Raw genomic sequence first — 26,003 nt, 5'->3', positions numbered from 1 at the left:
AACAATTACATATTTCATAGAAAACAGTACTCTTGCGGAAAAGACAAATGAAAAGTCTTTGTCATAGGAGATTAATACCATACAGTGTCATAAATTTATTAAATTTATTAATACCATACAGTGTCTCTAAACCTTTACTTAAACAAAGAATATTTGAAGTAAAACCTCTGCAACAAAATATTTTAGTATGAGGTATTACCAGGAATTTTTCCTTAATGTTACTTCCTATACTTTCCTATAATTTTATAATTTTTTATAATTAGAATTTTCCTATAATTAATGTTACTTTCCTATACTTTCCTATAATTTTCTTTCTTTTTAAAAAAGCAACATCTATGTTCTATAGTGGTCATGTTTTTACCTACATATTAAGGAAGGTAGGGAGAAATAATTAAAATCTAGAAGTTAACAAAAGGTTAACCAGAATATGAAACATTCTAATAAAACTGGTTGGAGAGAGGAAATGAAGTATGAAGCCAAAAAAAGAAAAAAGAAAAAGTTGAGCATTGAGGTAAGGACCCAAATCTGGAAACAGAATCGGGGTATCAGTCAAGTAAATTTGGCTCCAAGATAAAGCCCAGAAAGAAACCACTGAATCAAAAGTCTCTCAGTCAAATTCCCACCAGCTGAGTATAACACAAAGGGTATTTATTGAAGCTGAGCAGTTAAAGAGTGAGTAACCTGTCCTTTGTGTTGAGGTCAATAAGACAATAAGGAATAGAAAAGTATAGAAAACTGGAGATACATGCCTGGTCTCTGACCAGATTCACACAAACTAACTGCTGCCATGTGCAAACAGATCACAGGTTACCGAAAGTTCCAGTTTTTCAGAAGCAGCTCCATATCTGTATGTGTTTACATCGTTCAATGTAAGCTACTTCTTTTTAAAACATTGTGTGGCCAACCATGTACAGACAAACAAAACCTGTCTGGGGTCCTGTCAGGGCTTACTGGCTTCCAGCTGCCTACCACAGGGCTGAATGCAGTAACTGGATTCAATACCACAGAGATACACTGGAAAAAAGAGTAAATCTTAGAAAGGTAGTCCAAGGTGGTAAGGCTATTGAGAGACCATAGATCATCTGGGCCACTGGGTCTTTCCCTTTTTCAGAAGAGACTATCTCTGGTTCTGTGGACAGATTCAGTCTGAGAAGTTAGAGTGTTTCCTTCTTTGGCTGAGTTTTGTTTCTTAGCCTGAATTCTGTCGGGGTCACAAAACGAGCCAAAAGATTTTCAGTTTTAGTTATGAATACATGTGTAATGATAATTAATAAGATTTTTTTTTATTTAAAGACCTTTAACATGTATTCTTTTTGTATAATTGGATACTTAAAAGAAGGATATTAACAGAAAAAGGTAAAGTATGCAATTATAAAGTGATAGGAGTCAAAGAGTTTAATTTTCTTTTCAGAAATTATCTTTTCTAGAGCCTAATTCTACCCACTTCAGTTATAATTCAGGCTTCTTATTACATTAAGGAAAAAAAATTTTGGATAGATGTGTGACTGAGCTTCTAAAAGAGTGAAATTATCACATTGCCAAAAACTTCCTCGGAAGTGGTTACACAAATTAGAATATCTCAAACATATTTCAGTGCTGTGAATCATACGAAAATATATCAGAGTTCTCTAGTAAAATTTAGAGTTGTGACCTAATAGGTGAAGGAATATGTTAATAGTAAAACACCGGATTCATATAAATACAAAGTATTGGAATAAAAATAAAATGGTACTAGATTTATCTTGAACTTTTAAAAACTCAGTGTATACTTCAGACTGAAATACATTTAACATATATAATTGTTTATGGTTCGATCTTTCTTCCTGTTCTAATTCAGATTTCTAACTGTTCCAACTTTCATATCTTTATCACTAGTGACAAACTTTTTCTTTTCCTTTTTTTTGGTAGGAGGCTGAGTGAACAATTTTAGCCTTTTAAATATTTCTAGATTTCATCAAATGAAGTGTTTTAAAATGCCAAGTAATTTATTATGGCCTGAGGTGGATTTAAAAATAACAAGAAGTATATTTGGATCTGTGCTTGCTTTTCACCTTACTGGAGGGTGTATCTTCAACCTTTCTCCTAATTTTATGCCACACCCAATGAAAACTTGTTTTCTGATGAGTTAATTAGGCACCAGCCTGTCACGTTTCTAAAGAAATTTCTCATCTATAGAGATATAATAAAGAAAGAAACCAGATTAATTCAAACATTGTATTGATTTTTAGAGATGCTTTTCTCTTGTAGAACAGTTCTGCCTGAATCACTTTCTCTGTCTAAATCCATTTCTCTTTTTGTTGCATTCTAAGCACATACACCAATTTAAGTAATTATACATAAAGCCAAAGACGTGATTCAAAGATGCCTTTGTCTCCTTTTTTTTTTTTCTAATAAAGGATCTAAAGTACATTTGGTGGTATATTTGTATCCTTTGCGAAAATTAATAAGGAGAAAAGTTTAACATTTTGGAGGTGATATTCTGGTCTTGGGAATGGTTTTGTATCAACGAATTGTTTTTCTGAATGTTCCATAGAAAAAAATCAATTTCTTCCTGGTGAGGGTAATGAAAAGATATCTATTATTAATGATTTTCTATAACACTGATATTTTAATCTCCATAATTTAGCTTTATTTGAAGAAAGAAAAATGGATTTTTGTATATGGGTGTACTTATATATAGGGATGTGCTTGCAAAAATTTTACAGTGAGAATGTTCAAAATCACCACATTATATTTTAGAAAACTTCATCTCTTCCTACATAGTATTTCATATCAGTAATAATATTACTATATCTAAATTGCATGAGCAATAAAAATGCATTCTGTAGAGTCCAAGGCTTCTCAGTATAGGATATTTCCACAGAAATCTTCAGAGCCATGCAAAGAAGTGAACAAACTCAACTAATAGATACCAGATCGACTGAACTGTATCAAAACATTATTTTGAAATTTGATCTTCTTAAGGTGATTCATTATGTTAACGTTAAGCCCCTGTGAACAAGATAAGCCCCTTTTTAAAATTCACAATCCTGTTTAGAGTACATTTGCGGTGCAAAATAACCAAACATTTCAATGTACAAGGGAACAACAGTTTCTGTGACATTGTCCACTTTTACTCTATTAAAAGAATATGGAAACACTTCATGTTAGTGAAAAAAGAGATTCTGTCTTCTGTGTCTCAAGAAAACATGATTATGTAATCTACGTGATTGTTTACTCAGTATCCCAATGTCCTTTTCAACTTGTGTGAAGAGTTTACTAAAACTGAGTAGGGAATGAAACTCCCTGCCATCTGAAAAGCTCACCACCCAAACATACAAATATGCACACACAAATACACATACTGTTCTTTCCTGATTTCTCTCTTCTATCCTGAACCTGTTCCTACATAATTCTGAGTGTATAATGTGTTAATTAGTGTATTTGATATGGAACTGAGAGGAGAATAAGATTCTTTTATATCACCTTGAATATATCACCTCGAATGTATCTTTTATATCACTCCTTGAATAATACATATTCAGAATTCTTAAAATTCCATTTGATTTTTTTACTTTACTTGCCATCTGGAATATAATTTTCCTAATATGTGAAATTACAATTTTCTCTGCCCACTCACAATCTATTCTAATATATTTATTTTAGATTCTAGGAATTCTAATGTATTTATTCTAATGTATTTTAGATACTGATTTATATTTAAAAATTTATGTGGATTTTTTTTTCCTTTTATATTATCGCTGGTAAAAAGAAAGTCTTAGGAGAAAGTGCTAAAAAATCCTGGAATTAATTTACAAATTAGAGCTTTCTCAAAATGGACTGAAGTGAAATGGCAAACTTTATTATCTGTAATAACTCAACACAGGAAAATTAGTAATCCTTAAAACTTCTGTTTAAATCATATATATATTCCAAATATTCAGAAACTAACCCAGGTCAATTAATTTGATGCAATAATTGATTTGAGAAAATTAAATGTAATAAATTTAATTTAAAGTAGTAAGAATTTTTAAAAATTAAAAAAATAAAGTATTCAGAATTAATCTTTAGTTCAAATGTTCAGGATGCCAGTTTTCATTCTTTCAGAAAATAAGTATTTTACCTTGTGATGAAATTTTGTTAGTCATTACAACAATGATTTCAGGTGGACACCAGATTAGCTTATGTAGCTACCAGGAAGGAAGGAAGGAAAGAAAGAGGTTGGTGAAGCTGATGAAAAAGGCAAATCATTTTGGAGCACTTTATTTTTTTTTACATTCACTTTATTGTATCAGTGAATCTTGCCCTATCCCCATTTTAAAAGTTCCTATTGAAAAATATTGCCAATCCTTTTTCTAAATTAAAATCAGCTTATCATGCTAGAGAAGGGAATTTCAGTATGCAGAATCCAAAAGCAAAGATATGGAGAAGAGGTACAATTCAGGCAACGTTAGAGGAAGTATATCTTTCGGCAGCACAAAGCTGTAAGCTCGTGTAGAGAAAGAAACTTGACCAGTGTGTTTTCAAGTTACTTGAAACATCAATAAGCCAAGAGCTAGAAAACAAACAGCTATAATTACCCAGGAGGACCTGGGTTTCTGTGCTCAGACCACTTTTGATTATTGAAGTTCCTGCAACTTAAAAGTAGATTTTGCCATATATATATATATAGTCTTGAGTTGTGCTAAGGTGATCAGAGTCTCAAATCTATCTCAAGTATAAGCATTTTCTCTCAAAATGATTAGCTTCAGTAACTGAGTTAGTTTAGTGAAAGCCGATGACTCAACACTGGTTGATTTCAGGACCTAATGCTTTTTCGAAGCAAAGCAACAATTCTTATGAAGAATAAGTCTTCTACAAGTGTATCATCCTTTTGCAAGGCTATTATAGACATTTATATCGACAAATGACACCTATGCGAAAATTAGTTGAATGTACTTGAACACTTCTAAATATATGTATGTGTCTATGTGTATGTGCATATTAATGTATACACACAGAGAGACATACATACCCATATATAGGTACATATAAATGTATATATTCATTTTCTAGAGTTTTAGACTTATAAATTCTGTTTAATTAGAAATATGTTGTTGCACAGATATCTCACTTCTTTTTTTTTTTTAAGATTTTATTTGATTTTTATTTGACAGAGAGATCACAAGTAGGCAGAGAAGCAGGCACAGAGAGAGGGGGAAGAAGGCTTCCTGCTGAGCAGAGAGCCCGATGCGGGGCTCAATCCCAAGACCCTGGGTTCCTGACCCCAGCCGAAAGCAGAGGCCTTAACCCACTGAGCCACCCAGGTGCCCCCACAGATATCTGACTTCTTAACACTGATTTGTTAGAAGTGATTGCTAGACTAATCCTGCTCAAGAGACTTGGAGTTCAGATTTCAATTGTTTGTTTGAATATGTTGACTTCTAAAGACAGCTGGCAAACGAACTGACTGCCTGTGGGGAGAGGATAACTAATGTGGCTCTATATCATAGCCCAGCATGTGAAAGATAATCTAAAGTAGTTTATTGTTTATTGGAAGTTAATCTTTTTGTAGTGGATATACATCTTTGATTAATGTTAATATATATTAATTAGAGTTCTATGGCCCCAGACAGAATTGTTTTTAAGAATAACTGGAAAACAGACTTTGCAATATAAAAAGAATATCCTCTAAGCATAGTAATAGCTTAAAAATGATCAAACACTGAAGGATCTAACATAAAAAAAGATACTCTTTATTAAAACATCATTGCAGATCCTATATCTTTCTTCTTGGCAAACAGTGGTTTAAAACTAGCTTGTATTACATCCAGATTTTTTGATCCAGTCTTTTCTGTGGTAAGAATCCTGGTGCATTATGGACCTTTAATTGCTACTGAATTATATTCTATTTCTAGGTGATTTTGGTTTTAAACAGATGTAAGTCAAAACCACAAATCCACAACTTACATCCCAGTGGAGTATTTATTCTGTTTGCTTAGTATCTGTAGAACAAGGAGCAAGTGCTTTGATGTAGAGATTGACTACTTGGTTTGAAACAACTCCTATGATGCCTGTACCTAAAATATACCAACCTCTTACATAGAATGACTGTGCAATACCACAAAAAGCCAGAGAACTCAGCTTACCCAACTCTACCCCCAGTAATATCTCTGAAAGAAGAAACTTGTTAATAGTTCCAGTAATTTGGGAATAGTTAATTGCATGGATATCCATGGACACTGGGACTCATTTAGCTGGATCTCTCCCTCATAGTTCCCTTCCTAATATGATGGAAAACAGAGAATAGTATGTAAGAATTAATAATGGATATGAGGCCAAAATGAACTTTCCAAACTGTGCCAAAAGAAACACTATAAAGTTTTCCCTATATTGAATACTTTAATTCACTTCAATAAATTTTATTGACTGCTGAGAGTATTCTAAACATTTACCTAAGCACTGGGGATGTAGAAAATCCTATTTTCTGCCTCCATGGAATTCACTTGTCATAATGGAGGTATGTAGAAATTGCTAAGGAAGACTAAAATGAAGAGCATCTAATTCTGCTTAAGGGGATGCAAGAAAATTCCCCAGAAAGCTGATGGTTGACACATGTCTTACCCTAAGGGTTTGGTAAGCAAACGTGGGAAAGGAGACCACTTCAAAAGGAGGGAACTATGTGTACAGAGACACAGGTGTTTAAGAAAACATGGTACACTCAAGAGAGCTCTTAAGTTCTTTGGTAAGGTTGATGCATAGGGTTCTAAGCAGAGATGGATGAAGTAGAACCTGAAAAAATACCTGATATTAGACCTGGAGTGTTTACATTAGAATAAGGATACATTATGACCTACCTGAAATGCAAGAGAAAGAGAGGGGAAGTAAGGCATGAGATATGTTATTCTTTAATGTATCACTTTCATGTAAGTAGAAGTCAAAACAGATGACAAGGAAAGGCGTTTTAAGTGAGCTCCTTTTCCAATGAAAGTTAGGAACTTGGAATGCGTATTTACTATTTTAAGCAACCAGAATCCTATTTTTAGCAATCACTAAAGTAGCATCTTAGTTGTATCTTAACTTTGGGAAATGGATGACAGTTCTAATGTTATTCAAAAGTATGAATTATAATAAACTGTCCCTCAGCTCTCTACTCAACCTCAAATGTGAGGGCAAATCCCCTATAATTCATTATTTAGTTTTTGACACAAGCAGCTTGATACTTTATAAAGTAAAGAATTAAAGCAGGTAGCTGAGATTGACTGGCATCCCCAGGAGTCACACAGAAAAGCAGTGTGAGAGCAAGGTTTAAAAACTGTGACCTTGAGTTTTTGTTCTCCAGTTTTGACTACTGAGCCTTAACATATCAACTCTGAGAAATGCATAAAATTGTTATGCTTCAGCATCCTTTCTGACCCGTTTTTAAAGGAGCAAGATGGCCTGTAGAAAATCAACTGAAAAACATTTTTGAGCTAACTATATGTTTCCTGTCAGTTTTATTAATTGATTGAGCAGGGGGGAAAAAAAATGTGCTGAGTGAACCACAAGCTGAAAAACTATATAACAAGCTTGCAGAATTAAATGTCTCAATCTGACTATTAGCTTTATCCCCCTGAGAAAAATTAGTGCTTTCATTTGATAAGGAATGCAGAAAGGATTTGGGGAAGTTCATTTTAACTCTTTGAAGTAGATTTGCACTAGTTACAATAAGAAGTGACAAAAGAGAAGAGAAAAGAAAGGGGAAAAGCCTAAGAATCAACTTCCATAATAGGATCTGAAAGGAAAAATGAGAGACTTCTTAAAGTCATTCAATAGACAAAGTTTAAATTTTGAAACAAAAAACCCAATACTCTTCCAACAAATAACCAATAAATAATTAGAAGATCTGAGATTTATTAAGCTTGATCTGGAATTCTAGGAAGTTTTACAGAATTCTACAGAGGACGATGTCAGGAGATTTGCACACCTTCAGCCAATGTTTTCAATTCTGAATTTCTATTCTGTTCAAAATTGCAGAAAAATGCTATTTCTGTTGCTTTTTCTCTGCTCCACTGTTATCATTTATACAGTAAACCCTATTCTGTTGGATTCCATGTGTTATAATTCTGTCATAACTGAATATTTAATATATTAAATGATATTTTAAAAAAATAGCTACAAGACTGGTGACTTCGAGGCTCCTGGGTGGCTCAGTCAGTTAAGTGTCTGCCTTCTGCTCAGGTCATGATCCCAGGGTCCTGGGATCCAGCCCTACATCAGGCTCTCCCTGCTCAGTAAGGAAGGAGCCTGTTTCTCTCTGTCCCTCTGTCTGCTGCTCCCCTTGCTTGTAGTCTTCTCTCTCTCTCTCTGTCAAATAAATAAAATCTTTAAGAAAAAAAAAAAAAAAGACTGGTGACTTTGGAGCTTTCCATAATTTGTCCCTTCATAGTCAAATCAAACATTGATTTGTTTTTCATTCATGTGGAGACAGAAAAATATGCACATGTATTTTAAGTTTCTCCTAAGCTTTCTACATGGACTTGTATATTTGTGTTCAGACATAAGAAACACATTAAAGATTAATTTCTGAAGAAATACACACCATCTAGATTTATTTCTGTTAGCTGAGAATTTGCCTTCCAGCTCCCCATTAGGTTTGTGATTTAGTAAAAGCATGAAATTGATAATTGACCTCTGTATGCCAAGTAGGATTGTAGAACCAGTCCAGACAACCCATTGTGGTTGTGGAAGCCATAGGATGCCAACCAAAGTGAGATCAGTGTGCTCTCAGAGCATCTTCTGAATTAGGTCAGTGTGACCGTGAGCCAAGTCTTGAACATCAGATAAAAAGGAGAATGGGAAGGGCAAGCCCAAAGAGCACTTTTCAGTTCCATTAGCTGAAATGTGTGGCATGTTCTCATTCAATCTACAGGTACAAACCTCAGAGTGCCAAGAAAAAAATCTGTGCAGTTCAGTAAATGGCTTAAAGAACTATAATATTTTCAGAGTAGAAACACTAAGAATCTGAATTGTCTAACTTTTAGTTAGGTCAATTAAATTTTAAAAGTTTTCAAAGAATTTTGGAAAAAAATGTTAAAAGATATAGTATAAATTGCTTTTTAGTTCATATGGAATATCTAAATACTTATTATATTAAAATTATATATAATTCATTATAATGTAGAAAAATATTTTTGCATAAGTATTCTGTTAGATTTTCCTAGCCTACATCTATTGGATATCTAGCTGAATTGCTTATTTCAGGAAATTAAGACATACATATTTTTATGCCTTTCACTTGTGTTTTTGTTCATTTGCTCTTGTTTTCAAAACTAGGATAAGGTGATGATTCCAGTCAAGTTTGTACTGTGAGTGCTCCATCCTACGCACAAATGACTTCCGGTTCCTGTTCAGTCAGTTGGGTTTTCACTCTACCCATTTAAACTATTATGCAAAGAAAATGTGCAGAACTGAAGGAAATATGCTTAGAGTAACTCATGGGGTAAAGTATACTACACAGTATGCTAGAATTATTGGGCTCAAACAATGTGCTCTTTGTCAGGAAGATTCATTTCTGCATTTTACCTAAAGTGATTTGCTCCTTTCAGTTTTGTTTAGTAGAGATACCTGTAAGATGCAGAGGGAAGCAAAGGTCTGCTTTATGATTATAACTACAAATAGAGAAGCAGCGATAACTTTCTCTCAGTGTGAAGCAGACCTGGAAGATAAAAGGGCCAGAAGGGATTTTCAGAGGTCATCCAGTCCATCCATCTGCCTTTAGGCTGGACTGAACTCAAACTTGCCTAGACAGATTGCTACCTACGCAATTCGGAAGGCCTCCAGGGAGAGAAATTCTAACAGCCATTTTTAGTAACACAGTCAATGCTTAGCTATTGGTACTCTGAACAAATGTTTGCATAATGTATTATAAAATTCTCCACGCTCTCCCAATTTTTACTCTTTTCGGTCCAACATATTCCTATAGGTTAATCGTGTTTTTCTTGCACCTCTCCAGACAGTTTTAAATTTTCAAAAATTTTAAAGTTATACACCGCCCCCCCAACCAAACAGATACAGTTTAAGTGAATAGTGTTCTCTATAACTGACTGTCAGCACTGCTGACTCCTGTGATTATTCTTTATGTGTTTTCTTATAACTTAACATTGCCTTGTTCACTCATGTTGCTTTTGTTAGGAATTGTCTTAGGCTATGAAAAACAGATCTTAAAAAAGAAAAAAAAAAAAAAGAAAGAAAGAAAAAATGTCCAGAGATAGATGTTCCAAGTGAGGGAAGATGATTTCATGACCTGATCTCTGTTCCAGGTTCCTATGCTTCTCTTCAGCCATTTTTCTCAACTTTTTTCCACCCTCAAGTAGGCTAAGGCCATGGATGGCCACTGCAACTTCAAATATCACATCCCCATTCCATGAGGAAGGAAGAAGAATAAAATATCCCAACCAAGCAAGTCAAACTCTGTCTTAAAGGCCTCTTCTACCTACCCACTCTGTATTAGGAAGAGCTTTATGGGTTACCCAGCCAGGACAGTGTGGCTGTTCTGATGTTAACAGTTCATGTCTTTTAAGAACCTAGAGTTGAAACAAATGTTACAGAATTGCAGTCAGCAACATCTGCCAAACTGGAATTACTGTATTTCTAGTTTATACATTGCACTGGATTTCAGAGCCCCCAAAATCAGAAGGAAAAAATGACTTCAGGCACACATGTAAAAACATAGATTGGATTTTTAAATTGCTGCTATATTATTATACTCCTTGCTCAAATAGAAATGATTACTATGGAAGAAAGAAATAGCTTTCTTAAAAAAAAAAAAAACAACTTAGATACAGAGACATCCTTTATTATTGTCAAAGACTGTTTTTGTTTGTTTCTGGGCTAAAGTATCTGTGTTGAAATCTAAGGGTTTTTTTTTTCTATTTGATTGTTGGATTTTTCTCCTAAAGTTGATTTAGTTCACCAATATATATTTTCCTTTTTCTTCAATAGCTTTTTCTATTTCCAAGTGACATTTTTTTGTTGTTGTTGTTTTGGATGTGTAATAGTTTCTGTGAGAAATATTTCCCAAAGCAAATATAAATATTTCCAATATACTAAATTACAATGATTTTTTGTTATTCAGATACACCTGGTATATATAATAATTCTTTTGAAGAGGCAATTAGCACTTAGTTCAGTGACTTAGGTAGTGTAACTTTTTTGACATTTTGTTTTATTGTATGCAACCAAGGTACTGCATATCTATAAAGGACCAATACTAACCTAAATAAGAAATGCCCAAAGGTTTTCATGTAAGTTGACGGATGTAGAGGATTAAAGGATCATCCGATCATCTTTATGAGGTCATAGAAGAGTTGATCACTTACTATCTTGTCAGTACAGCTTGTTATCTACCTCTATTCCAATCTAAATAAAAACTGGAATATTGTGTCAGATAGGTTTCCTAACTCTTTAGAAACAAATGGCAATATATAGTTGCATCACAGAAGCACATTGTTGTCATGTTTAGGATCATATTTTATGCTGTAATAGTGATTAAAACTTAATATTTTTAATTTCAGTTGCTTGCTTACTTTTTAATTGGACAAGTGATTTTATACTTTGCTTTGTAAGACTGGTCACCAATAAACAAGGCGGGGAACACAAACTTGATATATTAAGTCTCATTTTACTTGAGAAATATAAGGGGAGGATGAATATTTTCCCTTGCTCTTACCATATACTGGGAAGAGAATATATTTGAACTAAAATTAGGTATGAAACTATAATTGAACTAATGTGTGTAAAGATCAAATAAATTCTCAGCTTTAGGTAGTTATAATTAAATTATAATTATTTTAACAGTACCTCTGTGGAAGTCTAATTTGTAATATAGATCAGATGGGTGCCATTAAAGCAATCAGGATGGGTAGAATAGACAAGGAACTACAAATGAACTATGGATGGATTGATGGGTGGATGGAAGGATGATCTAGCAAATGAGACAAGACATCACATGTCAGAGAGAAGGCTTTGTGGGAAAAAACTGATTTATACAAATTTATTAAAAAATTTGAAATTGGATGAACTGGTGTTGGAGACTATGAAATCTCAGTAAGTTTAATATCCAACAGGCAGGAAAATGGTATAAAATGAATATAACATATTTATATGGTGTGCATGTCATAGATGAATCTGGACTAGGGGGGTAAAGAAAAAAAATAGTTCAATAGAGAATAATATCCAAAGTTAACTCAATGTCAACTATTTTGTTTGATGACAAAGAATTCTTCACTCTAGTTTTCTTATATCACTTTTGTGGTCAGATCATTAAAGCTGCATCTTAAATTACAATGAACTTAATTAGGTGTAGAAAAGGGAAGATCATGTCTTCCAAAGGGGGGGCATAAAAGAAAGAAATTATATGAAAATATTTTGTTTTATTCAAAAACATGCCCAAAGTGTCTCTCATGGTTCTGTTATCATTTAAGGTAATTTTCTTTTCAGACTTCAGTGCTTCAGAAACACATTTCCTTCAGAGTTGTATATTTATGATAGTTTCATGTTTTTCATAGAGTCAGTCTTCAAAAATATGATTGTTTTACTTAATCTTTTATTTACCTATTAGATAAATATTTGCTGAAAATCCAAGATAAGCCAGTCACTATGCTGGGCTCTGGAAATATGCAGATGGTTTTTATCCTTAAAGGGTTTCCATAATTGTTTATGGATGCAACACATTAGTATATAATTATGAACTATATAGTTAGAGCACTGATAGAAAAACACAATTGCCCCTGAAGCTTGAGTTCCCCCAAAGGAATATTGCCATGATCAATTCTAAGTATATCCATCACTTACAGGGAACATGGTCAAAATATACTGAATTTTACTTTGATTCACATTTCTTTTTAATCTTCAGGTAAGAAATAATCACAAAGTCCATTGAAATGTTTCCCAAGTGGTACTTTGTAGGTCTTTTTCATTTGCAATTGAAATATTACTTTTGAGTATTTTTAACAAAAATGAGGACTTAATGGGCTCAGGTAACTTCTTACTTCTTCAAGTCCAGAGAAAATGCAGTTGTTTTTGCCAATACTTCAAATCAATATCTTGAGCCTGAATTTTTGTAGCTCCCTCATTGTGCTCATTAGGAATTAAGTGAAAGTGCCAAGAATCACTGCTTTCTTCCCTTCACCTCTATCCGACTTAAATCCACCAATACTTATACTAGTGTCTATATTATTATGTCTTTCCCCATACTTAAATGTCCATCACCACAGAACTATAATCATTGTAGAGCTTCTTATTTTGTCTTCTTTTCTCATTCTTTCAGTGTGCCCTCTATAACTGAGTCCACTATTTCCAGAATTCCCTTACCTGTTCAACCTCATTTCTCAAAAAGTCATCAGCTTCCTGGCCCTCCCTGATTCCCCTGCAGACCTCTCAAATGAAAACTGTTTTCCCCTAAAAATTCTACCATTGGGTTTAAAGTAGCAAATTTGGGGGTAATTTTCCTACCTCCTTCGTATTGCTATAAGCAGAGCATTGTCTCTATCTCCAAAAATGTTCAGCCTTATAGCTCATGCCGATAGATGATTTTATCCACTACTCTTCATTGCTGTTATCATGTTATGATATCATGTGATTCCCAGGTAATTTTGTCTTCCTTTCCAATCATTTAGCTCTGTCTACCCAATACTACTTCTATTTTAATTCTTGGACAATTCAGTGGACTTTTCGGTAGTATTTATAATAGCTGGGCCTCCCAATTTCTTTATCCAGTGTCAGCTACTCACACCAGTTTCCTTTCTCTCGAGTCTAGAATTTGCTATTGGTAACCCTTGCAAGCCCTCCATCATCTCAACTTTCAGGTTTCTGACCACAACCACCAATCTTTCTAGCTCACTACCTTTACTATTTCTTATGACTTCTTGTACTTCCATCCTAATAATCTACCAGAACATTAGGTCCATTTGTATTCCAAGATTTTTACAGGTTTAGACACACTTGATATGCTCACTTCCCCTTTTTACTATTCTTCAGTTCTGTGGTCTATTATTTAATCACTTCACTGCATACCACATCATCTCCTTAGCCATTCTCTTGCTACCTCATACTCAACTGGCAAAAACACATCCCTAATTAAATTCAACTCTCCACCTGCTCTGTCCCTCAACCTGTAAAATGATCCCGGCTGAAAAAGCAAACCTCCATGCTTTCAGTCCATGACCTTAAACTTCAGTTTTGTCCTTAATGTTATCAGCCAATCATATTATATATTCCTAGCTATCTTCCTGTCCCTAAAGTCTGTTTTGCATTTTATCTCTTCTTAGACCAACCCTTTCTTACCCATCTTCTTTCTATTAATGATTTTACTTTGCACTAGGCTGAGAAAACTGAAGGAATCAAAAAACCAGAAAAAAAAAAAAAGTGCAGACTCCCAGCACTACACATCTCTACTCTTTGGCATCTGCACTCACTTCTGACTTGTTCCTATAGACCTATCTATGGTTTGACCTGATGCCAATACCAGGTCTCCTCTGTTCTAAACTACTCCAATACATTCATCCCACTCCTCTCCCTCTCTTTTACATCATTCATCTCGGACATTTATAGGAACCTTTTTCATGAACATACAGTCATATCTTCTTGAAAAATGTACATACATATTTATATCTGAATGAATACACAAGATTTCCTGACTCCTCTACCCCTGTCATCTATTGTGCTATTTCTTTGTTTCTCTTCTATTTATTGTTTCCATTTCTCCTACTCATTCCCTATTAAACATACTACAGTCAGACTTTTGTACTACTCCACTAACGCTGTTCTCATCAAGGTCACCAATAACCTCGGCAATGGTATACTCAATTTACAGATTTTCTCTTAATTTCTCTATCGGTAATTTCTGACACAGCTGAATACTTTCTCTTCCTCATTAAACGTTATTTATTTGCCTTTCAGGACACCACCACACTAAATTGGTATTCTGCTTAGCTCATTGGTTACTTCTTTTCTATTTCTTTACCAATCCTCTATTTCTTCTTAAGCAACCTCAACCCTTGTTCTTTCCTTCTTTACTTAACTTACACTCTTGGTGAACTAATTTATTCCCATGGATTTTGAGATCATCTATGTACTAGTGCCCCCATTTGTTTTTCTAGTCCAGACTACTGTCTAACTCCAGAAATCAGCATCTGGGACACTTGGGTGGTTCAGTGGGTTAAGTGTCCGGCTCTTGATTTTGGCTCAGATCATGATCTCAGGGTTGGGACATCAAGATGCATATCAGGTTCCAGGGCATGGAGCCTGCTTAAGAGTGTCTCCTTTTCTCTCTGGACCTTCCCCCTTCCCTCCTTAAAAAAAAAAAAAAAAAAAAAAAAAAAGGTCTACATCCAACTGCCTTCTCCACATCTCTGATAGATATCTCATACTCATATGATCAGGGTCTTCTCCACTTCTCAGAACTTTTAGACATATAGCTTTTTCCTTTTCAGATGGTGACAGTCTTTTCATTTCTCACACCAAAATACTGGAGAAAGTTCTGACTTCTTTTTAATTCCCCAAATTGAATTCATCTCAGAATATATTATTAGCTCTATCTTCTAAATCTATTCAAAATACTATCATTTTCACCCACTCTTCTGGTATTATCTAATAATTATCTTATATCTGCATGATTGCAATAGCCATATAAGTGGTCTACCACACTCATATAATCACACCATATTCTATTCTTAACAAAGTCACTAGGTGACCTTTTAAAAATTTGTCATATCACTGTTTTACTCAAAACTTAATCCATAGATTTCCCCATTATATTCAAAATAGAGTCCAAAGTTTCCCAATGACATATGAAACCCTATATAATCCGGCCCCTTATTGTTTGTCTGTGATTATTCCAAACCCAGAATTGCTTATTCCTTCAAGTATATTGGTTTTCTCATTTTTTCTAAAATGTATCAGAGATGCTTTTGTCTTTGATCTTTTGCATGAGTTGTTATGAAAAAGTACGGGGGGATGCTTTATTATTATTTGATTCTTTTAGAATGCTTGTAATAAAAAAAAAAAACTAAAGATTCTAATGGGTCATTGTAATAATGAAAAATTGATTACCTTAGATGATAATTAGATTGGCCAGTTCTTAAAAGAAAAATATTTAACCTCTGAAGAGAATGCAGTCTAATGTCATTTATTTGCAAGAACATGAAAAATACCATGCAAATTTTAGTAGCTAGATTTAAGAAGAATTAGGTTTCAGAGTAAATTAGTTTATCTTAGTGTTTTATTCTGCTTTACAATTCTGAGAGCCAATATGGAACAGCTTAGTGTTTGGGAGTTTTAATCTTTGTGATTACACCAATTCTCTTCATCTCCTTTGTCTTCTATCCATCCACAGTATCCTGTTTACCTGGCACTCAAGTGGAGAATGAAAGTGAAGGCCCTTGCCCTTGCTTCTTCATCAGATGTAGATTCAGATTCAGAAGAAATTGCAGTCAGCTTCAAGGTTAAGCTAGGGAACATCTGCCTGCACCAACATTTCAGTCTAAGGCATTTATTAACTCTCTATCATTAGCCAAGTCATAGAAGGATCCATATGGAGGCATAGCTACACCATACACTAGCCTTATACTCAGAGCCTCTATTTATTTGGGCCAATATATCTTTTTATGAGGTTATTTGCAACTTTATAATTATAATAATTTTATAATTATATAATTAATATATAACTTATATGCTTATATAATATATACAATTATATGATTATATAATTTATAGACTTAAATTATATATTTTATATTAATATGTATTAATATATAATATATTATTATATTTTACATGATATGCATTTATATAACATATATATTTATATGTAATATATAATGTTATAATTAGATATGTTTATGTTTGGCTCTATATAAACACATATTAATATAAAAATATACATTTAAATATAAATATAAATAAATATAAACTATATATTTTAGCCAGGGTTAAAGACACTTGTATAATCTGTTTAGTGTACACTATTACTTGAGGAAATTGATTAGTGCTAGGTTCCCTGGGAGCTTTTACAGCTAGATAGGTGTTGAACATACAGTCCTGCCCAGTTCTGTGAGTCAAACTTTAGCTCAGTTTTATTAACCAGGAGCTGAAATTCTGAATCAGGGTGCTGCTAGACTGCTGTTTTGTCTGTCTGAGGACTCTGGACATCAGTTGTGCACAGATAACTAGCTACAGCCCTGAGGCCAATTTCCCTTCCACAGGTTACTGTGCAAGAAAATACAAATACATTATCTTTCAGTCCAAGAAATTCAATCACACATCCATTAATACATGAATATGTCTATGACACACCAAAGAAAGAGAATGAGGAGAAACCTTGTGAAACAGGACCAATTTTCTAAAATGACTATTTTCTATATTCAAGAAAATTTCTTTTTAAGTATGTGATCAGCTTAGTGTGTCTGAATGTAAAGGCAGCCGCTCTGTGTGTCATAGAACAATTATTGGCTAAAAATTCATTTGCCTTAGGGTTTAGTTTTTTTGTGTTTTGTTTTGTGAACTAGGGGCACGAAATGCCGTTAGATTTTCTCCTTTTATAGTTCTCCTTTTATAGTTGGGGAAAACAGTACCAAGTTAACCTTTAAAAAAATTACATTTGCCATTTGCTTTGGTTATGTTCTGTGTACACTAACCATTACAGAATGTCTTATTTGTTGTTGTTGCTGTTATTTTTTTATGTGTGAGAGAGAGAGACAGAGAGAGCGAGTATGCAGGTGGGGCAGAGGAAGAGAGAGGGAAAGAATCTGAAGCAGGTTTCATGCCCAGAGTAGAGCCTGACTTACTATTGGATATCACAACCCTGAGATCATGAGCTGCTGACCCAAAATCAAGTCAGATGCTTAATTGACTGAACCACCCAGTCACCTCATTGTTGTTGTTTTTATCAACTTCAATCAGTCCATCCTTTTCCTGTTCTGGAGAGGATGATACTATGCTAAATGTCCTGCCAGCACACAATGAATTGGGAAAAGCAGTAGACTTTCAGGGTTCATTAACCTTGATTTTGAATGCTATGTCCCTGTCTATGTGATGTTATAAAAAATCCTCGGCTCATTTTCTCAGTCTTTTCCCTACTCTATACTGAGAGTTATGATATTGGTGCAAGGGGAAGAGAAGCAGAAATCCTTCAAAACACTAAGCATCTAGGGCGTTTTTTCACATTTATTAGTTCTCATTTATTTTTATAGTAGCCCAGGCTAAATGTGGGACCTAGTACTGAGTCATGCCTTCTGTATAAGAAAGCCTTTACCCTTCAGGAAATGACCCCTCTCTCATTTCTTTTAGAGCCATGTTTCTTGTAGGCAAATAGGTAAGGAAAACTTACACAAAGGAACTTTTTTATTAACCTTGGTTGTTTATCTGTCTACTCTGGAGCATTTAAATTCCCGAGAGCTCTCCCTCTATCTTACTTTGCTGTGTCTGAATTGCCTTAAACCCTGGGGCCATCTACAAATTCTGCTTTACCACCCCTCTCCCTCTTTTCCCCACAGCAACTCCCAAGCTCTTGTTCTTCCTGGGCCTACCTCTTCTGCTTTGCTCTTTTGATTTGAGTCATCCTATCTTTCTGAGTCGCTCTGTTTACTTTAGCTACCACCTACTTACCTGTGACGGCCACCTCTACTTTTTTCCTTCTCCTGAGTTCCAGGTGTGTATTTCTGACTATCTCCTACACACTTCACGTGAATGCCCCAGGGGCATATCAAACTCGAGTCCAAATCTGAACTCATCACAGTCTCTGGAACGTACTCTTCCTTCTGTCTATCTTGTTTAATTTTGTAATGTTTCGTATAATGACCCACACCAGGCTCCTGAAATCATACAAGAATATTCCTTTTCTCTCTCACCTTAGCCTAAATACTCACCAATTCAAATTATTCTCACTCCTGGCTAACTTCAGAATCCATCGACCTCTGCCTATCTAAACTGATTCGGACTGTGTTCTACTCATATTAATATTTCAACAAGGTTAAGGTCATAACCTTGACACTTTGTTTTTGGTCACGTGTACTATCCCATTACCATTCATAATTTAATTAGTCAGCAAATCTCTCTAAGATGCACAATGAATATTCAGTCCCTTGCTTAAACTGAGGAGATGAATGACAAACTCCTCAGCAAAGTAGATGTAAGGTTCCTGTCTAATTCTCCAGCCTCATCTTCTGGTCTTCTTATGCACAGTAGATTTCAACCAAACCAAAGCTTACTGGATCCTTTATAATCAATGACTTTTTGGTTTTGCATATCTTGTTCCCACTCTTTGAAACATCTTTACAAAGATATCTTGTTCCTATTCTCAGAAAACACTCATCTTTGGCCTCTCAGTCTAGACAGCTTACCTCTAAGAAGATCTTCTAGAACTGACCTTTTCCTATCTACCTATCTATACCTTATTGTAGCATTATATTCAATCATTATTTCATTTACAACAAGTATTTTCTGAGCATCTCGAATGTATTTGGCCAGATGTTGGGTATTGGAGATTCAAAAATAAAACAATGTTGTCTCTGACCTCAAATGTTCACAGACAAGGAGAAAACAGACTTGTCAACAAATAATTACAAAGAAATATGAACAATTTTGTGGTCTGTATTTGAAATAATGTGATGCAACATAAAGGTCACATATGTATCAATTAGGATTATTATAGAATGAAAGAAATAAGTCTGAATTTAAACAGAGGAAATTTAAGGCAGGGCATTTTTACACAGTTGCTGGAAGAACTTAAAAGTCAGCAATTGATGACGAGGTAAGCTCCAGATTAGCAGTAGCCGGAAACCACTGTCATCTCCAGGCTGGAAAGAAAGACGGAAGATTCTGTACTACTGGTCCCCGTTTGTCCCAGAATAATTAGAACCATGGAAGAAATTCAACTGATGCCAGAGATACTGAGTAAGGTTTTGAGGGAAGGGGAAAAACTCTATTTCTTCTTGCCTTTTAGTCTCTGCTTCTCCCCACTGAACTCAGAAGTGGATGTAGAAGTTGTGGAGATGTAGTTTTTAGCCTTGATTTTTTTTCTCATTTGTTATAATGGACAGTAAGGCCTCCCTTGATGAGCTAGTGTGATAATTAGTAGTAATATATATAAAATAGTTTGATATAGCAAGGGGAAAACTCAGTCTTTGAATGAAGGAGATCATCTTTATCAGTTTGCATAGATTCAAATTTAAATGGCAGCAGTGTTTCAAAACTGGATATTTACCCATCTGCCTCATTGCCTTACTGTATTTGGTTTAGTAGAGTGTCTGGAAGATAATTCTTATTCATAGTAATTACTAATTTATTTGTTCATGTATTTGACAACATTCATGGCCCCATGAGCTAAGTTAGATGATAAGCAAGAGCAATGCATTCTTGCTCTTGTTCCCACCTGTCCACATCCCCATAGTTTTAGTAGTTTCTCACTGGCTGCATTCATAAAATAAAAGAAAAATGAGTGTCACTGTGAATTGAAATCTTCTGCAGTGTTTGCTGTTCTAGCACAGGCCCATGTTTTACTGCCTAAGACACTTCAGGCTGTGAACTCTTGAGAAGACGTAGACTGCTGAACAAGCAGCTAAAAGAAGAATTCTGTGTCCAGTGGGCCATTATGTACACCACCTATTAAAGCAGAAGAAAAATCTTTGGAAATAGGCTCTTAGGAAAATATGTAAATTTATTTATTTTTTTCCTTTTTGCTCTTTTTAAATGATGCTTTTTGAGATCTGATTCAAATAAGTTGAATCAGATACCTTTCATAATCGATTAAATGGATCAGTCTTTTATAAGGTTGTTGACCGGGAGTAGGTTTACTCAGCACATGGGCATTTTCCCCCTAAAATAAGAGGCAGTTTAAGTTCTTGGCAATTGTAGTTCTGCCATGTAAGGTTGAGCGATCCCTTGTGACTAGTTATTTTGTGTCACATTTTGAATGCAAATATGGAAATGATGGCTTAAAAGGAAAGTATGTTTGAAAAGCTTTGGCCAACACTGTTGGTTATTGTGTATAAAAGAGGTGATACAAAAGGATTTCTATAGCCCTGTTGGTCTTGGACAATAGCTCTTTGTAGGGATTAGGAGAAGGATTTCCTGTCGGGTAAAATTGATCAATCTTCATCTGTTTCCCAGAGTAGCACTACTCTTCTCTTCTTTGAGAAGCTTATAGGGTAAAGATATTTGCATTCAAAACCAGAATGGAAAAAGTGTTCACCAACTGACTTTCACTAAAGTGTAAAGCCTGAATTTTAAATGGGGGGGGGGGGGAATGATCTCAAATAGCAGTCCTAAATGCAAGAGAAATGGTGAGCAAAGATAATAGAAAATATGTAGGTAAATCTAAAGCAATATTATATTAAATATTAATAAGGTTTTATTTAATTTAGATAGACCTAAAATAGCAAATGTCATCATAAGTCATGGTGGAGAAGTGATTGGAGATAAAGCTTTCCTTGATTGGTTTGCACAAATCATTTAAGGGGCCCTATCATATTGGACCCCATAAGGCAGTGAGTAAAGGGAGGCACTAGGTCTTAATGAGAGATTGGAATTTCCTGCCAGCATATTCTTGTTTTGTTCTTACACAAGAAGCATCTTTTTCACTCACTCATGGGAAAAACTGTGCAATCTGCACTCTTTATCATAAAATTGGGAAGTGCATGGTTAAGCGGTTAACTGTGCAATCTGCACTCTTTAAAATACAATTGGGAAATGTATGGTTAAGGGGTGCTCAGTTGGTTAAGTGTCTGCCTTTGGCTCAGGTTATGATCCCAGAGTCCTGGGATCAAGCCCCACATCAGGGTCCTTGCTCAGTAGGAAGGTTGCTTCTCTCTCTTCTCTCTCTCCCGCTACCTGTTGTTCCCTATACATGTGTTCTCTCTTTCTCTCTTTGACATAAATAAATAAAATCCTAAAAAAAAAAAAAAAGTGCATGGATAAAATAATGGTTTTTTTTAAAGATTTTATTTATTTATTTGACAGACAGAGATCACAAGTAGGCAGAGAGGCAGGCAGAGAGAGAGGAGGAAGCAGACTCCCTGCTGAGCAAGGAGGCTGATGCAGGACTCAATCCCAGAACCCTGGGATCATGACCTGAGCTGAAGGCAGAGGCTTTAACCCACTGAGTCACCCAGGTGCCCCTAAAATAATGTTTTTGACATTAGAGTCTGAAGAGCTCCAATCCATTATAAACAGGTCACTTTAAATTGAGAGGTTTATAAAGTTATATTTTGATTTTGAGACAGCCTGTGTACTTTAAATTCTAAAGTTTCTTTCTCTTTTTCCCACATGAGAAAAAAAAGTTGCATAGCAAATTTCCATTTCTTAACTTTTTAAAAATAAGTATTTTAAACACATACTTTGGGGCAAGATTATGAGGAAATGTAAAAAAAAAATAAAATAGATGATTCTTTTTTATTTTAATAGATTTTTGGTTGTTTGTTTTAAAGATTTTATTTATTTATTTGTCAGAGAGAGAGTGTGTGTATTCATGAGCACAAGGAGGGGGAGCAGAAGGCAGAGGGAGAAGCAGGTTCCTCACTGAGCAAGGAGGCTGATGCAGGACTCAATCCCAGAACCCTGGGATCATGACCTGAGCCAAAAGCAGAGGCTTAACCAATTGAGCCACCCAGATGTCCCAAAACATGATTCTTATATTTTAAAAAATACCTTAAATATTAGATGAGAAGATAGATGTTAGAAAGAATAATAGGACTTCTAATACATACATTTTGAAATAATTATGGAAGCAATTTCATGAGATTACTTAAGATTATTTGTCAAATAGATCACATAGCACCTTGCTCGTACAAAAATTTGTTAGAGTGTGGATGAAGGTGACAGTGAAAACTGGATAACTATGGAGAACTAATAAAAATGGGATTTTAGTTGAGAAATGAGATTAAGATTTGTTGTTGAAGAATGTGAGGAAAGGGGAAAAAAAGAAACATTCTAGATTGATAGAATAGTGTGAATAAAATCAGAAAAAAAAAGAAAAACAGAAAAGCAAATTCAAATCCATATTTTTTACCTGTACCTCTCAGACTCAGAATAATATGGTATTTTGAAGGAGGATTTATACAAAACAGACCATTTATGAAATAATGTAGTTGTTCAGTAGTAACATCTAGGAAGTAAAAAAGTGCTAAGAGCAGTTACATCCGGTAGATACAAGAAAGTGGAATAGGAAAAGTAGGCTACTTAGAAAGAAAGAAGTTACCTCCTGGGAAAACCACCAAGTGTTCCATGGCATAGTTCCAAAAGATTAGTTTTATCAGCCGGAGAAGGCTGAGGAATAGCTATAGGGAAGCAAGTAGTTTCTAGAGTGGTGACAAATATAACAGACAACATTGCAAACATGTGGAAAATTTTACTGGGAAGTATTAGAGATGTCTTGGCCTCATTGCAAGATCCCATGTTTGCCATGTAGTAGACACTGTTTTTTGAAAAAATTGTGCTAATGAAGATGCTAGTTTAGAGATGAAGTTTAGAGAAAACAGTGTAGAAGTAAGCATTGAAGGACTTGATCAAGCTGATAGAATGATGAATTTATGCAATTATAAATTAATCAATAGAAAATATATTCTACCTCCAAAAAATATGGGAATTTTCACTAAAAAAAAAAAAAAAAATTGCTTGTCATCACACATTACCCATCTTTTGTTTAGACCCAGTCATCCTAGTACTATATTATTTGTACCAAAACTTGGAAGATGCTCTTTCCTGGGCTTGTGTTAGAATTATAATCATTTTTGTTAATATGCTTGCCAATTTGGAGAAGTATCCAGTGATGCTCTAGAATTCTTGCCCTTTTCCTTCCAACCTCCTAAGTTGTTGAAAAATGCTGTAGTTCCCTCATATACTCCAAGTGAATCCACCCTTTCTTCTTCTTCTCCTCCTCCTCCTCTTCTTCCTCCTCCTCCTCCTCCTCCTTCTTCTTCTTTTAAACTCTGTACAGCCTTACGTCATAGTAATGAGTTACATAGTTATGGAAAAATTCATTTTCCTTTTTCCCTTGGCCACTACTTAAATTACTCACAAAAGAAAAATTTAATAAATATTTTTTAAAGAGATGAATGAAAGGTAAATGCATCAGTTTAACTTGGTTATTTACCCAACAGTTGCTAAGGAAAATTGAGCTCATTGGCTTTCTTTTCCTGCTGTATCTGTGACAATTTTATTTGAGAGTTCATGGAATTTGGAGTTTAGTACGTTGTTTCAAAATTGATTTTGGCAAAATGCTCTATGATGTAAAATTTCTTTTGACAAAAGATTAAGGATGCATTTTTTTTTAAATCAGACATAAAATACTAAGAGGTAATCAAAGATCTCAAATATGTATATTTGTAAAAAGAAGACCTTCTCTTTGTATCCAGTCCTTTTCAGAGCTTGTAGTTTCTTCCATGAGGAAAATAAAATAGATAATTCACCTAATAGATATAAGTATGTAAGTGAATTCCACAGAATAGTTATCATTCAGCTTATTATCTATAAGTGTCTAGGGTACTAACATATAGTAGGCCTTCAACCCCTATTTTCTGAATTAATTTGTATATTGATATCTATATAATTACCTAGACAGCTTTACATTTACTATTATTAGTGTGGATTATTTTGTAATTTAAGTAATGTACCTCTGCTCCAAGTAAAAATAATGGTTCTCCATGTTGTGTTTCTAAGATGATGCTACTGGTTCACTAAGACTATAAATTTAGAGTACTTTATCGATAAAAATTGCTTGGATTTAACAGTTACAGATTGTATTCCGTTTAAAGAATGCACAGATGGGTTAATGTTTCAACTATGCATGCAAAGTCTGCTCTACAAGTATAAGATTCTTGATGGAGAGTAGATTATTTTAGTTTAGAAATGCACTTCAATAAAACTAAATGTGTAAGAAATGCACTTGCATGGATTGTGAAGGCCAAGTAAATATTGTGCAAAACAATTTTAAGCTATTAGTGGGAATATACTTTGTTGAAATATGGAATTATTTATAAACACTTTAGTACTTTTAACCTAGACCATTACTATCACTGCCAAAAGAAGTCTAGTTTGAGGGCTGAATCCTAAATATATTGTATTTGACAAGAAAAAAAAAAAAGTTAGGCTTGAAAATTATTTTTCTGGAAAAGTAGACCCAATTAAGTTTTCACATTATCCACCCCCCCAAATCAACTCAATGTAAATGAAGATTTATTTATGGGGTTACATACTCTTAAAACTTTAAATTAATATATGGTCTGTTAGAGTTAAAGAATTTTTAGTGATACTTAGGAAACATATTTGATCATTTTCATACTCTCCCTAATTATATATATTTATTTAAAAATATATTCATTTTTTCAAAATAAGACGGATTCACTAGTGATGATGTTGTTGATGATGATATATATATATAGGAAGCAGTTTTGAATTTACTCTCCCTCTTACTAAGTACTTTATGTGCATTAACTCATTTATAACCACAGAAACTATTTACTAATGCTACTATTACCTGGAAATGAGGAAGCTGAGGACTGGAAGGTTAAACATATTTCCCAAAATTAAAGAGTTACAAAACTAGCATATGTTGGAACTAAATTTGATCCTTAGTTGTAACCTAGAACTTGTGTTCCAATTAACTATTAACTTATTGGGTATTAGAACTAATTAAATGTGTTAGTCAAGAACTGATAAAAATGAAAGCAATAGACAGAAAGTATACAGTGCACCGTTGGTAAGGTTTTTCTTTTTGGGGCTGCCTCTCTTCCCCCCTCCTTACCTTCCTCCCACCCCTCCCCCTTCTCCTCTTTCATCTTGCTTTCTTCCTCCTCTCCTTTTAAAAATGAATACATTTGTATTTATATATAGGTATTTAAACCAGGGGTACTCAACTGGGTAATTTTGCTACTAGGAGAATATTTGGCATTATCTGGAAATATTTTTGGTTGTCGTGTTTGGGAAACACAATTGGCATCTAGTAGATAAAGACCAGAAATACTGCTCAACATCCTGCAGTATTATAGAACAACCTTGACAACAAAGCATTA

At 34.4% G+C, this 26,003-nt stretch overlaps 1 protein-coding gene across 1 annotated transcript in view; it reads left to right on the top strand.

The window, feature by feature from the left end:
- The window catches only part of LRP1B (LDL receptor related protein 1B), a 1,916,825-nt gene that overhangs the window by 654,928 nt on the left and 1,235,894 nt on the right, over positions 1–26,003 (top strand). The gene's annotated exons all lie outside the window — the stretch shown is intronic.

This window comes from Mustela nivalis, assembly GCF_964662115.1.
Source record: "Mustela nivalis genome assembly, chromosome: 11".
NCBI classification, from domain to species: Eukaryota; Metazoa; Chordata; class Mammalia; order Carnivora; family Mustelidae; genus Mustela; species Mustela nivalis.
The sequence above is the reverse complement of the archived record's forward strand: the minus strand, read 5'-3'. Positions and strand labels throughout refer to the sequence as shown.